At 38.2% G+C, this 8519-nt stretch overlaps 1 pseudogene; it reads right to left on the bottom strand.

Moving 5' to 3' along the window:
* Positions 1–210: 210 nt before the first annotated feature.
* Positions 211–1958, bottom strand: LOC144648299 (uncharacterized; annotated as a pseudogene).
* Between the last annotated feature and the right edge of the window lie 6561 nt (positions 1959–8519).

Below are 8519 nucleotides of genomic sequence, written 5' to 3'. Positions count from 1 at the left end.
TTGAACTTATCAATTACAACGGCCGGTGCTTGGCAGAAGCTTGTGCATATTTTACATTTTTCCGACATTTTTTTTATTTTTTTAACGCCCGTGCTCTGCGCGAAACCATTTTATTTTCATACCTGGGACGTGAAAATAGATCTTCAGCATATCTAAGAAACCCACTGGTTAAAACTGAAAACTGTGGGCTCACTCATTTTTCAGAAAAGTGGTCGCTTATCAACTGGCACTTGTTCCCCCGATGGCAGAAGGTAAACTTGAATTTCTTCCTTGAAGAGTAGCCAGTGAGTGATGTAATATGCAATCGTTCCATTTGAGGTCTATTAACTTTTCCACGTGTTGCTGGTCAGAAAGAAGATCATCATCCTTCTCTCTCAGTGCTTTACCAGTTAATGTTGTAATGCACTTTTTAACAGAGTATCCAAGCTTCAGGGCTAAGGAAGGAACAAAAAAACAGATCTTGCTTTCCACTGAGGAGATGATCCCGTCAGAGTAGCCTGGTGTCATAACATTTTTGAGGCTCATGAAGGTCGTTGGTTCATCTGTGTTCTTCTCTCTCAAGTCAAATAGTCTGGCAAGCTGTCTTCATTTAACCTTTCTCCATTTATCTTTTCAACAAAATTGGCACAAAACTTCATAATCAAGTCATCATTTCTTGCAGCGATAGTTATTTCCTCAGTCCTCATATTTGCTAAGCTTTAGGTGTGCCATTAAAAAGGTTTTTACTGGTTGTTCTTATACATTTGCACTTCATTTTCATCTACTTCACCATTACATTCTTCAAAGGCACATGTTTTGTGGTGCCTCCAAAGTTCATGCTTTGTAATAAATCCAACACAGTAGGTTGCGTGGCAGAAAGTCATCTAGTGTAATTTTGCATACTTCATTGTCATTTTCAGATGAACCTTTAACGACTATAAGCTGGCCACAACCAGTTTCCAGAACTCGAAGGTTGTGATGATAGTTACCGTGAAGCCGTAGCTTCTCAAGTTCTTTTTTCTCAGACAAGATGGCTTTTCAAAGCCAAGTGCTTTAGCAACTTCCTTTTCTTTTGAGTGAAAATCGGTGTTATGCCTGCCTATTTTGCTGTATAGAGATTGCAATAATAGCAAGCCAGCGGCTTGTCGTAAATGCAGGTTTTGTTGGTCTTTTTGCTTTTGAGATAAATATTTTGCACTACAGGTGAGACATAAAGAGGCTTGGACATAAGTTTGGTACTGATGCATCTAGCTAACTTGGGTCAACCCAGTCAATTAAATTGGTCATTACTAGTTAAATGCTTACTTAAGGTTACCCTATACCTTTGGGGGCGTCTCATGTCCAAGCAATACAGCGCATCCAGATTTACATATATAGCTAACCCCCTTTTTATAAAGCCTTATTAAGCCTAAAGTTTGTTCTAAAATTGTTATGCAATTTGGTGGACACAGTGGAGGAACAACTTGAAGAGTAGAAATCTAACCACTTCGATAAGAAGTGGTTACTGCAAAGGATAGTATGGCGTGCTCAAGCAATGTTTCTCGACCTTTGCACTGCTGTGAGAAACCTCCACCCAAGTTGAAAAGGCTAATAAATGTGTGGAACATTAGAAAAAGAGCATAACCAAGTGAGCTCCAATTAATCACAATAACAAAATGTTTTGGTTACCTTACATTTTGTTTTGGAGACTGATTATTTCTTCAAAGAGTTCTGCGTCTTGTTGCCGATATGTCTGTTTTATGCCCTTCTATAACACAATCACTAATACAAGTGGTTTAATATGGAAGTGTTGTCCTCAACTGGATCCCATGGCCCGGTTTATGAAAAAGAGTTGGAGCCTGTAGTTTCAGTTCTCGTTTTATCAGAAAAAACTTTGCATCCATCATAAGAATCAACTGGCTGTAGGTGGTTAAAAACCTGTTGCAGCCTTCTAGTATCTTATCATGTTTTCTCCAAGAAATGGTCAGGGTCTGCTGTGCCAATTTTAATAATAAGAACGATGATGATGATTCAGTCTTGTTTTACAGGTTCCTTAATAAAAAACTTGTTTTACAGGTTCTTTAATAAAAACAATACTGGTAATGTTTTCTTAAAAAAGTGTTTTTGTAGAATAACACAATATTTTTTTCTTATTTTTTAAAATAGTTTTTCTTGTCATGTTATCTGAGCATTCTTATCTTTCTTTAAAGGAAAAATTGTATACCCCTTTCACAAACATGATCAAATTTACTTATTCTTTCTATCCCCCAGGAGGGGTCAGGTTGCATATTGTTCTTAACAACCTGAGTGATCTCTGCTATGAAAATAATTACAGCTTGTTGATCATTATTAGGATTAAAATTTTTTTTCTACCAGAAGCAAAAAGATAAAAAAACAATTACATATAATACTTCTGGTCCTTTTTTTAAACGACACCTTCCCAAACACATGTTGCCCACACATGACAGTGATGGTGGCAGTGTCTGTGTGGTGGTCGGGGAAATAGCTGAAGGCTTGTAGTCCACTATTGTTGAGAATGACAGTGTAGAGTGATTTAATGTCCATGTCCACTCCCTTATCTTCTTTAAAGTCACTTTCTTCCAAATTAAAATCCAATTCAGAATCATAGTCTGAATCAGAGTCTACATCTGCCTCCTTGTAAAAATCTGCGTGAGAAAAACACCCTCCAGCTAACCGATGTCCAATTACATAGCAATTTTAATGCCATAACCGACAACATAACAACCTGTTATGGCGCTTTTAGAAAATTTCCTTTTCGCCTTTGCACACTTTACTAATGAGACATCGCGATCATCAACAAAGACAATCTTCACAGTGCTTGCCATTTTCAAGTTTTTTTAGGCAGGCCAGCTAGGAAAGCTGTCTTTGCAGCCAATAAAAAGCTGCGAACAAGAAATGCTTCAACACGATTGGTTGATATGGTATGTCATTTCCACACACGCTTCATGTGCAGTCGTGCATGGGTGTCGGTAAATCGCCGACTCGGGTTCGGGATCGGGGTCAATTTTTTTTTCAAAAATATTTTTGTGTAGCTTTTTATTTTTAAAGTTTTTTGTATTATGCTTGCTTGCCCCAATATTTTTAAACCAGGATTGCAAAAAATTATTAAAATTGAAAAAATAACAAGATTAAACAACAAAAAAACAACAAACCTCTCTCACGTTGAAAAGCAAAGAAATCGACAACAAAGCTATAACATATATAATAAGATATGATTGGATTTAAGCCTTTTTATATGTACATATTTTACTTTTTCCGATGTAATCAAAAGTCAAAGCATGTGTACGCTTGACCTGAAGCTACTCGGAAACACAACATTCGGGAGCGGATGGCGTAGTGATTTATTTATTCATCTTTTGGGGGCATGTTTGCACAGACAGCAAGTTTTGCCATTATCACAATTTTATTATCAAGAACAGTAGCTTCTTGGTTGTTAGACTTCTTCACTGATATGTTACGTTTGTTTTTCATTTCCTTCCTCATGCGCAGTTTATCATTGCTTTGACACCCCGCTGACCAAAAATATGTGCGCCGTGTACCGATCGATCGTTCTTGTGGCATGAGTCTGATGCTTTTGCGCTTTTTTAGTCTCGTTTTTAAGTATCATATTTCCTAAAGAGAATGGAAGGAATCATATATGGGGCATTTACAATATAATATCTGAAATGAAAAAAGCTAAGTTACTCGACTGAATAAAAGGTAAGATTAGGTTAAGCTTATAAGGTAAGACTTAAGAACGTCCTTTAGGAGAATATGAAAGTTCTTTCTGGCAGCACCGTTCGAAAACTTAGCGACATAAATTTCGTAAGCAAGCCCACTTCTACCCTTCATTCGAACGATATACACAAATATATGTTCCTAAGGTATAAATCAAGTGTTAAGGGGCTGATATTGAGTCAAAACTGCTCAACTTACCGGGTTTAGAATCATCTCCTGAACCTTGATAACCTTCCTCCACCATTTTCGATAAGAAAAATCTTGGCCACGTGACTATTTTGGCGCGAAAACATCAGTGGGGATAAGCAGTTCAATGTACAGCGGTTGTGCAAAAAAAAATTGACCCCGAGTCGCATACTCGCGTGCAAGGATGTTCTAAAAATAGCACATACGTGAATCTGATAGCATGCACCCCAATGCTAGATGTGGACTTCTAGGTTATGTAATTCTGGCTATACTAAAATAAACACTTGACAAAGAAATTTTGACTGTTGCAGAGGGCAAAAGACAATATGTAGTTAAGGCAAAGAGGTAAAGGAAAGTCAAAATACAGTCTATGAAAAGTGAAAAACACCTTACTGGCCATACTTGGATGTTGACGTGAATCTTTAGTCAACACCATTACTCTGACATCACGAGAAACTGGACAAAGGGCGAACATTAGTTTCAAAATTAAGAACTTGTTATAAAAATCATTTGAGACACAACTGGTAGAGTTGTATGCTTAAAAAAAAGTAATTGAAAATGAAAATACATTTTTTATTTTTATTTTTTTTTTATTTCATTTCTTGGTTGTAAATTTCATTTGTTTGTTGCACTGAGGTTTTTCTCTTTCGGTCGAGATAGGATTAATAAGAGAGATACAAAATTAACAACTTCAACTTTAATACTTTCATCAATTTTAATACAATAATATATTGTAATGATAAATAAACACTGTGACAAGCTTTAAAAAAAAAAACGCGACAAGAGACTGGCGGAAGTGCTCATCCTTCACTGTCACCTTCACCTTCCATGTGACAGAAGCGTCGATCTCATTAGACAAACTTTTGTGATTAACACTTCGCATTTCTTCGCATTCTAATCGTTCTTTGTGGAGAAAAAAATTCACAAGTTCCTAATTGAACGACACAATTTCGGATCCTTTTGCATTGTAGCCGTTCATGGTGGAAGAACAAATAACTTAAGTCGCCTCAATTCACCGCAATAATTCCAACAGATCGCGAAAATTTCTCAGACCGTGTCGATAAAATCACTGGAGTAGCGCGAGTAGCGCGTCACGCAAGGAATGCATGATTTTATCGAACATGCGGTGTAATTGAGACGCGATTTTCCTCGGTCGGTGAACTCGCTATGTTTTCAGTGTTGTAAGGGATTTTACGAGATCAATCGTTGTTGGAATCATTCGTTTTGCCGTGGTTTATCTGTATTGCAATCACAGTAAATCGTCTCAAAACCAACGCCGAAACAACGCCTGCAAAACGTAATGTTTTCAATCTTCCATGTGGCAGAACGGCCTCGATCTTATGTGACACACTGTTGAGATTGACACATTGCTCTTGAAGAACAGATTTTCAACTTCCGGTGTTTCGACAATCTGTTGTGATTGACACATTTTTCGCATTCTGATCGTTCTTAGTGGAAGAACAAAATTTTCAACTTCCGCTTTGCAGCTGGTTTTTATAAACGTGGCGCGCACGCGTAATACGTAATCCGCTGGTCACTGTCAAGATTAGGGTTGCGGGCCTCTCTTGGGCCCGCAATTAATGAAAAATGCACTGTACCAGTGTAAAATGTAACAAGCGTCGTCTACAGCGACTCCTACTAGTGCATAAGCTGCTGGAATGTTTTTCTTCTCAAGAGAGGTGACTTGGTCCCGGATTAAAGCTACCGAAGGAGAAATAACGATGATGCTGTTGGCGACAAACTGCGGGCAAGAACTGGCGAGGTCACAGGTGACGAGCGGGGCTATTTGAAATATCAACGACTTTCCGTAGCTCATTGGTAAATTTACAAAGACATCCTTCTTAATCTGCGGATTAGAAAAAAAATAGATTATAATAGGATTATTATAATCCAGTAATAGATAAAGGCACGGCAAAAATTGGAAAGATTAGATTATTATTAATATTATAATCCGGATTAATGTTAATCTGTATTATAATCCAGATAAAATTCCGTAAATGTTCGGATAACAGATATGTCTATTTAACTATCTGACAGATATGTATATGACAAACGCACTGCAGACTTACAACACAGGACTGACAGGACATAAATCACTAATCACATCCGTCACATGACGATCACTTTTGCATATGCTAAAGCTAGATTAGACGATGTTGTTGACCTTAGAAGTAAAAGAAAAGGATCAAGCGCCTCTGGGTCAGCGAATTCGTGCTGTTGGCATGTTCTTTTACAAAAAAGGAAACCTAATGACAGGGAATTGTTACCAGCTGCGAAGAAATAGTGACAATCCCAAACACACCAACTGTTTCAAGGTTTGGAGTCGGCATATTACAATGGCAACTATGAACAAGAATTTCTCCCGTCCCTTGGCACCTTTGTTGATGAAAATATTATCTGGGAACTGACATGGTAAGGTAAGACATGATGTCAAATTCACGAAAAAACTATTTCAGCTGCTTCAAACAGTAAAGTATGTTTACATCAAGCTTCGTATCTATTCCTAGCTTAGTGCTTAAAGATGCAAAGTGGAGTAGGGGAGATTCCGGTCGACCTGCGAGGGCGCACAAAGTACGCGTGACGTTTATCGTTAGTGAAAGGGATGCTGAGCGAGTAGAAAATGCCTTCAGCGACTTTGAAGTGAGAAAATCAGAAGCATGAACAGTGTAAATTCTGTTGTTGTTGTTTTGTAAAGGAGAGTGATACAAATTTCTATACAAATTTGAGCTGCAAGTGTAAAATAGTTACATAAATTGAAAGATACGTTTAATTAAAATATTGTTTAGTAGCTCATTTAAAGTGCTAATGACATCAAAAATTCAACCCCACTTTTGTTTCTTTTTCCTAGTCTTTGATGTATGTTGAGTCAAAAAATTATATTAAAAACAACAACAAACCGTTTCTTCACGCTTTTATTTTGCTCGAAAAATCATTCCCTTTTGGCGACAAAAGAAAACATGGCGTCCGACGCTGTGACGTCATCGTGTGGACTTGCCGAAAAAAGCGGGTTTCTTTGAAAGGAAATAGTGCGTGTGTTCCTTGTCAATCGATCAAGGAACAATCTCTTATCTCAAAGAATCCCCGTCTCCAAGATTGACAAGCAGCTCCAGTGACGAGGAAGGATCACAGGAACACTTAGATGAAGTCGTCGCAGCTGGTGGGCAAATCGATCCATACATAGACAACCCGCTTGCCGACAGCTCAGCAGAAGATGAAGATGGCACCGGTTCTTCAGAAAACAAGGATGGGTTCTTCGGAAAACAAGGATGGGTTAAGTCCATCAACTCTAGAAGCTCATTACGAACGAGAAGTTCCAGTGTCTACCTGGTAATTTATATTTTTATTTTGACTTAGAAATATTTCGTAGATAGTTATAGTTATACAAGTCTGTTATACAAGTCTGTCGCCCATTTTGGAGTCTGGCTATTTGTCTAGCAATTATACTGACAACAACACGACATTAGTGGATAAATCTGCTGGGAACAACAACAATAACAAACCACATAGTTAACTTTATTACTTACTCGTTTGAACCCCTTGATTTTGCGCTTTAATTCTTCCCTTTTCTTTCTCATCTTACTAAGCCTTTTCTGCAGCCACCTTACCTTCAGCATTAATAAATCGCGCTCACGGCGACAGTCGTGCCTCACAATTTCCACAAGGCTGTTGCGGCTGGTGTTGTTCGATCGAATCTGCAGTTAGAAGTGAAAAAAAAGAAAATTATCACCTTCCCCATTCATAAAAAGATCTCATAAAGTGATATAGAAAATTAGAAGCTACCTGAATTTCCACTGAGGCCTGCTTCCAGACTTAGGACCATAGGTTCAGCTTCACCCGATCGTTTCTCTTCGCCTTCGGCTTAGATGAACTTATTCAGTTGTTCATTCCTGAGGTCTTCAGTATGACTGGATAATGCTTCTCGTATAATCTAACAGAAAAAAGCGGGCGGTTATGTGTCAGTAAAACAACGGAGTGACAAACAATTATTGCTCACCGTGCATGTACAAAACAAAGTAGCAACGATGTCATACAGGCAAACAAACCAGAAATGTCATACACTTACCATCTTCATTCTCTCTGGTCAGTTTCTTTAAATACAGTGTTATGAATGGTGGGCACTGCCCCAGCTTCAGGTCGTCTTAAATCTTTTGCACCTGGTATAACACCAGACAAACATGTGAAGAACTCTGTTTTGAAATGATCTGAGCACAGTACCGATGAAGACGAAGGAGAAAATCCCGGCCGATGCCTTCAAACAAATCGGGTCCAGGCATTTCTTGTCGGTACATCCTTCGGGAATTTGTGGAAAGATACCTTTTATAAGCTATATTTTTACAGCTGAGCCCATTTGCCAACCCCGCCACACAATACTTTCCACCTTTTCTTTTCTGCGACGGGAGTTTTTCTTGGCTGTCCGCCATTTATGACAGATACGAGTCCACCCGATGACGTCACAAGCCAAGCAAATGCGAAATAAAAATGTCGCCCATTTTGGAGCTGAATTAGCAAATTTTGGGACCTTTTGAGGGTCAATAACTTAAAAAGGACTTATTTCCTGGCCAAAATATTTTTTCTCTATGATGAGAACGTCAAGAACTAACTTTTAAGTAGCTCTATTCAGTTTTTTTATTTTTGAT

This window comes from Oculina patagonica, chromosome 4 (assembly GCF_052425735.1).
Source record: "Oculina patagonica isolate OP01 chromosome 4, crgOcupat, whole genome shotgun sequence".
In the NCBI taxonomy this organism is placed as follows: Eukaryota; Metazoa; Cnidaria; class Anthozoa; order Scleractinia; family Oculinidae; genus Oculina; species Oculina patagonica.
This window is presented reverse-complemented; position numbering and strand designations above follow the sequence as displayed.